Source organism: Humulus lupulus, chromosome 1, assembly GCF_963169125.1.
Source record: "Humulus lupulus chromosome 1, drHumLupu1.1, whole genome shotgun sequence".
Taxonomy (NCBI): Eukaryota; Viridiplantae; Streptophyta; class Magnoliopsida; order Rosales; family Cannabaceae; genus Humulus; species Humulus lupulus.
In genome coordinates this window covers 254,752,669-254,760,573 of record NC_084793.1, presented here as the reverse complement: position 1 = coordinate 254,760,573, position 7,905 = coordinate 254,752,669, and the positions used below count along the sequence as shown (strand labels likewise).

Here is a 7,905-nt window from a genome sequence, read left to right as displayed (position 1 = left end):
TAAAGAAAAGGATGGACTTTGCCATGTATGAGAGCACAAATAACATTGTCAACAACAATGCAAATATGGGTAATGAAGCTGAGGCCGATCCACCATTGAGAAACTTTGTACTCCCTACTGTTACGGGGATACATTCAAGCATTCGTCCTCCTACTATTAAGGCAAATAATTTTGAGGAAAACCCTCAATTATTCAGATGGTACAGAATTGTGTACAATTTGGGGGATTGCCAAATGAGGATCCCAACTCCTCAATTACCAACTCCTTTCCCAGCCTCCAACGCCCAGCTGAAGTCCAATGAAGGCTCAGCCTCCAAAGCCCAGCTGAAGCCCAACGAAGGCCCAGCCTCCAACGCCCAGCTGTAGCCCAACGAAGACCCAACCTCCTCCTGCATTTCTGCCACCACCCAGCGCCTACGTGGCACGCACCCATTTTCTGGGAATGGGTCAAAATGTCCAGCTGCAATAGTCATTCCTGATGGAAGCTAGGGAAGATTTGGCTGAGAAATTCTTTGGTAAATATTTTCCTCCTGCGAAGTCAGCCCGAATAAGAGGAGAGATTAATAACTTCCATCAGCTGAATAGGGAGTATTTATATGATGCATGGGAACATTTTAAAGAATTGCAAAGGAAATTCCCACATCATGGATAGAGAAGTGGTTGCTGGTCCATACATTTTACAATGGTTTGGGGGGAAATACAGGACAATTATAGATGCAGCATCGGGAGGAGCATTTATGAGAAAAAGCGCTAAAAAAGCATATGAATTATTGGAAAAGATGCCCATGAATAACTATAATTGGCCTACTGAGCGTGAGAATATGATGGTAGCTGGAGTCTTAGAAGTTGATCCTATTGCTTTATTGATCGCTCAAGTGGCATCTCGAACCAAGCAATTGCAGTAGAATAACCTCGCCGCACAAGCAATGCAAGTACATAATGTCATGAGTTGTGAGATTTGTGGGGGACTGCATTCTTATGAACAATGCCCGAGCACAGCTAGTTGCTTAACATATGTAAATAATATGCCATCGGAACAGGCACAAGTTATTGGTAACTTTTAAAGACCTACACCCAATATCGTAGTGCACCAATTTTTTTTAGTTATTAAATTTTGTGCTTTATTTTATTTAATTGTTAAGTGTTGTGAATTATTTTATTTATGTGTTTGTTTAAATTAATTGTTAGAATTGTTTGGTAGAATTTTGTGAATTTAATTGTTAATTATTAATTATTTATTTATTTTAAAAATGTGAATTATTGAGTTTTCGTTGAATGCACTAAGGTGCATGGTAGGTAGTGATGCACCCTAGTTATTGAGTGTGTGCATGTGCATGGTTTCATGGTGCACATGTGTAGAATTTTCTACACACTTTGTAGTTTCCTTTTTATTAGATTTATTTATTTATTTGATTAAAAAAATAAAATAAAAGGGTAACAAAGGGGTAGTGTGGACAACAAGGAGGATTAGAATTTGTCCCTTTTTTTTTTTCTTCAATCAAATAAATTAGAATAAAGGGGATTAGGCACCATTGGGAAACATACCATTTTGTTTATTAGGTTATTTTTGGCCAATCTAGAATACAAAGGGAAGAGGAAAAGAAGAGGCCATTTTGCTTGGAGGTGTCGTTGGCCTAGAGAGAAGAAGAGAGAGAGAGAAGCGAGTTAGAGAGAGAAAGGGAGAGAGAAGCTGCTATTTTCTAGAGAGAATGAGGAGAAAGCAAGGAGAAAATGTGAAGGAAGAAGAAGAGAAGGAAGAAGGTCTCGGGGTCTCTATGGTATGGGTTTGGATTGTGGTTTATTTCCCTTCTTCTTCTTGGTTCTAGTCTAATGGAATTCATTTTGTGGTGCTAGGATCTAATCTCACTAGAGCATAGGGTTTGTTGTTAGGGTTTCGACCAACAAGAGGGTAAGGGTGTTTGATTTCTTAATGTTGATCTATGTGAGATTTAATTGTTTGGTCTAATGTTTTGATGGTAACAATAAGGTATTGGAGGCTAGCAAACAAGAGTGTGGCCATAACTATTTTGGGTTCTTGATTTCTATCAAGAGAGGTATTGGATTTCCCCCTCAATTTATTGGTTATTGTTATTTTATGTTGTTATATAAAGATATCATGGATGAAAGTGGGTTTGTGTTTTGGGTAGGATATTATGTTTGTGTTGATTGATATTGAGGGATGTTTTCAAAGAAATCATGTTTTGATGTAAAGCTAATGATTTGGTTATTTGGGTCTTGATGAATGTGTTGAATTATTGTTATGATGGCTTGATGAGAAGCATGTGCAGATAATACTTGTGAAGTTTTTCTTATGTTTCTTTTGATGTGTCTATGATTTTGGTCATGTTATTTGGGAAATAGGAACATGCTAGGGTTAATATGAAGGCATATATGGATATTGGTATTTTATGTTATTGATGCATGTTTGTCATTATTAATTTATTTGATGGCATGTATATACATTAGAAATATAATAGGGTGTTTGTAAGATTTTAAATGAGTATATGTTAGTTGTTTTCTTTTGAATTATTTGAATGATAGAAGCATGCTAGGATTTGTGTTTAATTATATTAATTAAACATGCATGATGAAAGTGATGAATTTTATGATTTGAAGGACTTGCTGATTTTTCTGTATAAATGGTGTCAATATGATGAGAATAATATTTTTTAATGTTTAAATAATTTTGTAAGTGCTATAATGCTTTCAAGAAATTAAATGGAAAATTTTAAGATGCCTTGAAATTATATTTTGCTCAAATTATTACCTACAGATTTTTTTTTATATTTTTGAGAAAAATATGAGTTTTTAAAAATAAAAATAGTGAATTTGAGGATATAATTGGTTCCTGGAATTTTAGTGAAAATGTGAAGTTGTATTTTTAAATAAAAGGAATTAGATGTGTATGTTGAAATAAATTAATACCTTAAACTATGAAAATATTAAAAGTGGTATTTTTAATATAACTATGAGTGTTCACTTTAATAGTTATGATTTTTCTTTTTCTTAATTAAGAAAAATGTTGAATTTAATTTACTTGTGATTTTTAAAATAAATTAAATAGTGGCTGAAATTTTATTAAAATATTTTAAAAATAATTATTGGATTATCACATTTGAATTTATTCTATTTAAAAATTAAGTCTTAAAAATAATACAAGTGAAATGTAATGCCCCGAATTCTTCGATGTGGTTTAATGGCGGGATTAGTAGGTCGGGAGGGCCATACTTGCTTAAATATGCCATTAAATGATAATATGCTTGTATATGTGAATTATATTATAATATGATGTTAAATGTATGAATGTGAGTCCACATTTTAATTACAGGGGTGTGATGGTAATTTGGCCAGTTGAGGGTATAATTGTATATTTGTACGCATGTCGGTGATATGTTGTTGAGACCACATTATAATGTGGGTTTGTTCGAGCTATTCGGCATGAGATGATCTTGGATTATTGATTAGCGATCTAGTCATAACAGGTTTAAGGTCGGGGCTCGGGATGAGTCTCGGGGTGGTTTTAAGGATTAGAACGTTGCCATGAATTAAAGGGTAACGGGATATGAATTATTGGTGTTTGAGATTATTGAGAATAGAGGGAATTGGAGAGCGTTAATTATGATTAACGAAATAGGTGGAAAATACCAATTTTTCCCTTGGGAGCCTTTAGAAACCTTCAATTGACCTAGGGGTATAATGGTCATTTCACCCCTAGGATAGATATAACCATTTTTGAGGTGAGAAAGAGGTAGAAAAAAATAGCAACTTTGAGAGCCTTCTCGTACCATCCTTTCCTTCATTTTCCTTTGAGATTTTGAGCCATTATTGAGGATTCAAGCTTGGGAAGTAAGCCTTGGGAGTTTGGGAGAATGTTCCTCCATTGAAGGGCATCATAAGCTGAGCTTTGGGTAAGTTTCTAACCATTGAAATTCCTGGTTTGCCCTATTTTAGTTCTGTTTTACATCTGAGATTTCTAGGTTGAGATCTTGGTTTTGTTGGGAGTTTTGGCTAGGGTTCCTATGGTTGAGATGTTTGGGGTATGTTGGGATGGTTTTTGGGTTCATTTGGCACCAAAAATGGGATTTGGAAGCATTGGAAACAGGTTAGAATCGAAGGAGATGAAGAAGGAGGTTTCAGGGGGTTCCTGGTCTGGAGGTAGCGCTATAGCGCCCACCTTAGGCGCTACAACGCTACTCAGAGGGCATTTGGGCGTGTTGGGGGTTCTGAGTATAGCGCTGTGGTGCTAGGGGTCAGCGCTGTAGCGCTACTCTGTTCCTTCAAAGTCCCGTTTTGAATGTTTTTAAGGGTTTTTGACTTGGGGTTTCAATCCTTAAGGCCCGGGATCGAATCTACTCACGGTGTGGGAATGTTTCGAGGTCCCAAGAGTGGTGCTTAGGTTAAGACCTAATCCATGTTGATTTTCATTAATGGAGGTTATAATTGGTTGTGATTAGGTAACCGCTAAGGAACCAAAAGATCGATCATTCTCAAGGGTCATCCTTATAATATTTCTCGCTCGAACCTGAGGTAAGAAAACTGCACCCCGTGTATATGACATGTATGATAGTTGTTGAGTCATGCTAGTTGATAAATGTGGACACGGATTGCATATTAAATGCTAGTGAATATTGTTTACTTGTATATGGCACTGACGAGTCAGGGACAGTGACCTAAGAGTCAGAACCGGCATAAGCGTCCTGAACGCAGGGTCGAATGAAGATTAGATCTAATCACATGGCTTAAGGGAGCTATACCAAACTTAGTGACTTTTGCGACTGTCACCTATCTGTTTTGGACTGATAGTCCTGAATGATTATTATGATCATTGTTGATATTATATCATGATATATTGTGTTTGTTTGCTGGGCCTTGGCTCATAGGTGCTATGTGGTGCAGGTAAAGGGAAAGAAAAGCTCACCCAGCCTTGAGTGGAGAGCTTAGGTGGTAATGTGTACATATGCGGTCGCTTGACCACCACGGCCATGGAGTTCTCAGAGGAACTAGGGGGTTTACCCTATTTTTCCCGCTTAGGTCGGCGGGGTTGTAAATTTGAAATAGTAGTGGCCATTTTGTATTATGAATGACTTGTAAATGTTTTGATGCGCTCATGAGCAGTTTATGTATTTAATAAAATTTATCCATTCCTTTTTATTGGTTTTCCACCTTAGCATGTTAATAGCACTTAGAGCACGTTTTTAACCAAAGGACTCGGGTAGCGGGTCAAATTTCCGGTTCACCGGTCACCGTAACTGTTCTGGGGTAACCAGGGCGTTACAACTTGGTATAAGAGCGTGCCAAGGTTAGGGTTTGTGTAGACTTGCTGGGCATGCACACACATCACTGAAGTTAAGCACGACTCATGGTTTGGTAACTATTTATGTAGTTATATGTATAACTGCTTAAATATAGTATATGTGCTTTACCTATATGCATGAGACACCATGTTAAACCTGTGCCCTGAAATATTATATCTTCAGCAATAGTGTGCTAATTAGTACTGAGATTGTTGGAACATACTTATAAGTATGATTGATTATGAACTATTATGTGATACATGCTAAGTGCTAAATGCTATAAACATGTATCTGTTTGTATAATTGTAAGACTGTGGAATGTGATAATTGTCTGTTTGTTCTTGGACCATAAGGCAGCAAGAGGTTTAGTTATTACTACCTGACTGGTCGTATTGATCATTATTTCAGCAAGGTGTCAGATAAGAATGAATCCAGGGCAGACAGATACTTCAGCTGGTCAGAGTGATCAGGGCCAGAATAATAATAATAGTCAGGGTCAGGTTAATGACCAGTCACAGATTTCACAGCCAGCTCCTATAAACTGGCAGCAGATGATCAGTGATCTGCAGGCGACAGTGTTAAGACAGGGAGAGGAGCTTCGTCTCCTGAAGCAGCAGCAAGCGCCTGCAGTGGCTAGTGTATCAGAGGCACCCCCTGTGTCGGTGCCAGCAGCAGAGCATCTGCCTGGGGTTGGGAATGAATGGGAACCACTCTATGAAAGGTTCAGGAAGAAACAACCTCCTGTATTTGACGACAGTGCAGATCCTGCCAAGGCAGAGCAGTGGATGAGTATGATTACCACTATCCTTGATTTCATGAGGGTAACTGGTAATGAGAGGGTGGCCTGTACCACTTATATGTTTCGGGAGGATGCCCAGATTTGGTTGGAAGTGATTACCTAGACCAAGAATGTAAATGCCCTGAGTTGGGAAGAGTTTCAAACTCTGTTTAACGAGAAATATTATAATGATGCAATCAGGGCAGCTAAAGCTGAGGAATTCTTTAGGCTACTTCAGGGAAACTTGTCAGTCACTGAGTATGCCTTAAAATTTGATCGTTTGGCAAAGTTTGCCATGGAGCTGGTGCCCACTGATGGGACCAGGAGAGAGAGGTTCTTGTAGGGGCTACAGCCCAGATTAGCCCGTGATGTGCGTATCACCACTGTGGCTGGGGTTACTACCTATGCACAGGTGGTTGAGAAGGCACTCACAACTAAGAGTGCAGAGAATAGAATCTTGGATGACAGTGCAGCCAGAAAGGATTTCAGGAGGACAGGTCCTCCATTTGTGGGTTCTGGTAGGGGTGTAGGCCCCAGTGATCAGAAGAGGAGGGTTCCTGACACCTTCCTAGTTCCAAGTCCTGATAGGCGGCCCCGTGGTATTTCTATGGGTCGTCCAGGTGGTAGTGAAGCCTGGAAGTCTTATCCTGAGTGCCCTAGATGCAAGAGACATCATTTAGGAGAGTGTAGGGCGAGGGCCTGCTTCTCATGTGGAGCAGTGGATCATCTTAAAAAGGATTTCCCTAAGGAAAGAAAGGAAGAACCCAGGAAAGCGGACAGCTCGGCCCCAGCTTGAGTGTTCGCATTGACTCAAGCAGAAGCTGAGGCTTCTCCCTCAGTTGTTATAGGTCAGCTTCTTAGTGCTGGAACCCCTTATAATGTCTTGATTGATTCTGGTGCTACACATTCTTTTGTTGCTAGTAGTGTTATTGATAGATTATGTAGACCCTGTGATTTTTATGCTGTGGGGTTTTGTACTTTGCTACCCACCGGAGAGTTAGTGGTATCCAGGAGATGGGTTAGATCTTTGCCAGTGACAGTGGAGGGCAGAGAGTTGTCAGTGGATTTGATAGAGTTGGTTATGACTGACTTCGATATGATATTGGGTATGGACTGGTTGGCAAAGTATGGGGCAACCATTGACTGCAGAAGGAAGATGGTCACCTTTGAGCTTGAAGGTGAGGATCCTTTTGTGTTTGTTGGTGCTGTGCATGGACCTCGCATTCCTATGATTTTTGTATTAAGGGCTAGGGATCTATTGCAAGGAGGTTGCATTGGATTCTTGGCCAGTGTGGTTGATACCACTCAGGTCGTGCCAGTCAAACTAGAAGAGACCAGACGTGTTTGTGAATTTCTGGATGTGTTTCCAGAAGATTTGCCTGGGTTGCCACCACACAGAGAAATTGAGTTCGTGATAGAACTGGCACCAGTGACGGAGCCAGTGTCTAGAGCACCTTACAGAATGGCCCCAGCTGAGTTGAAAGAGTTAAAAGTGAAGTTGCAAGAACTTCTAGATTTGGGTTTTATCAGACCTAGTTTTCACCTTGGGGTGCGCCAGTTCTGTTTGTGAAGAAGAAGGATGGTTCTCTGAGAATGTGTATTGATTACAGAGAACTGAATAAGTTGACAATTAAGAATAAGTATCCTTTGCCAAGGATAGATGATCTGTTTGATCAGTTGCAAGGTAAGAAGGTATTCTCAAAGATCGACCTTCGTTCTGGTTATCATCAGTTGAGGGTCAAGGAAGGAGATATACCAAAGACTGCTTTTCGTACTAGGTATGGGCATTATGAGTTCCTAGTTATGTCTTTTGGATTGACTAATGCCCCTGTTG

The 7,905-nt window shown here is 39.4% G+C and overlaps 1 non-coding gene across 1 annotated transcript; it reads right to left on the bottom strand.

The window, feature by feature from the left end:
• Nucleotides 1-543: 543 nt before the first annotated feature.
• On the bottom strand, nt 544-650 carry LOC133813703 (small nucleolar RNA R71). Its single transcript, XR_009884707.1, has one exon. It is a non-coding gene; the product is annotated as a small nucleolar RNA R71 (small nucleolar RNA).
• Between the last annotated feature and the right edge of the window lie 7,255 nt (nt 651-7,905).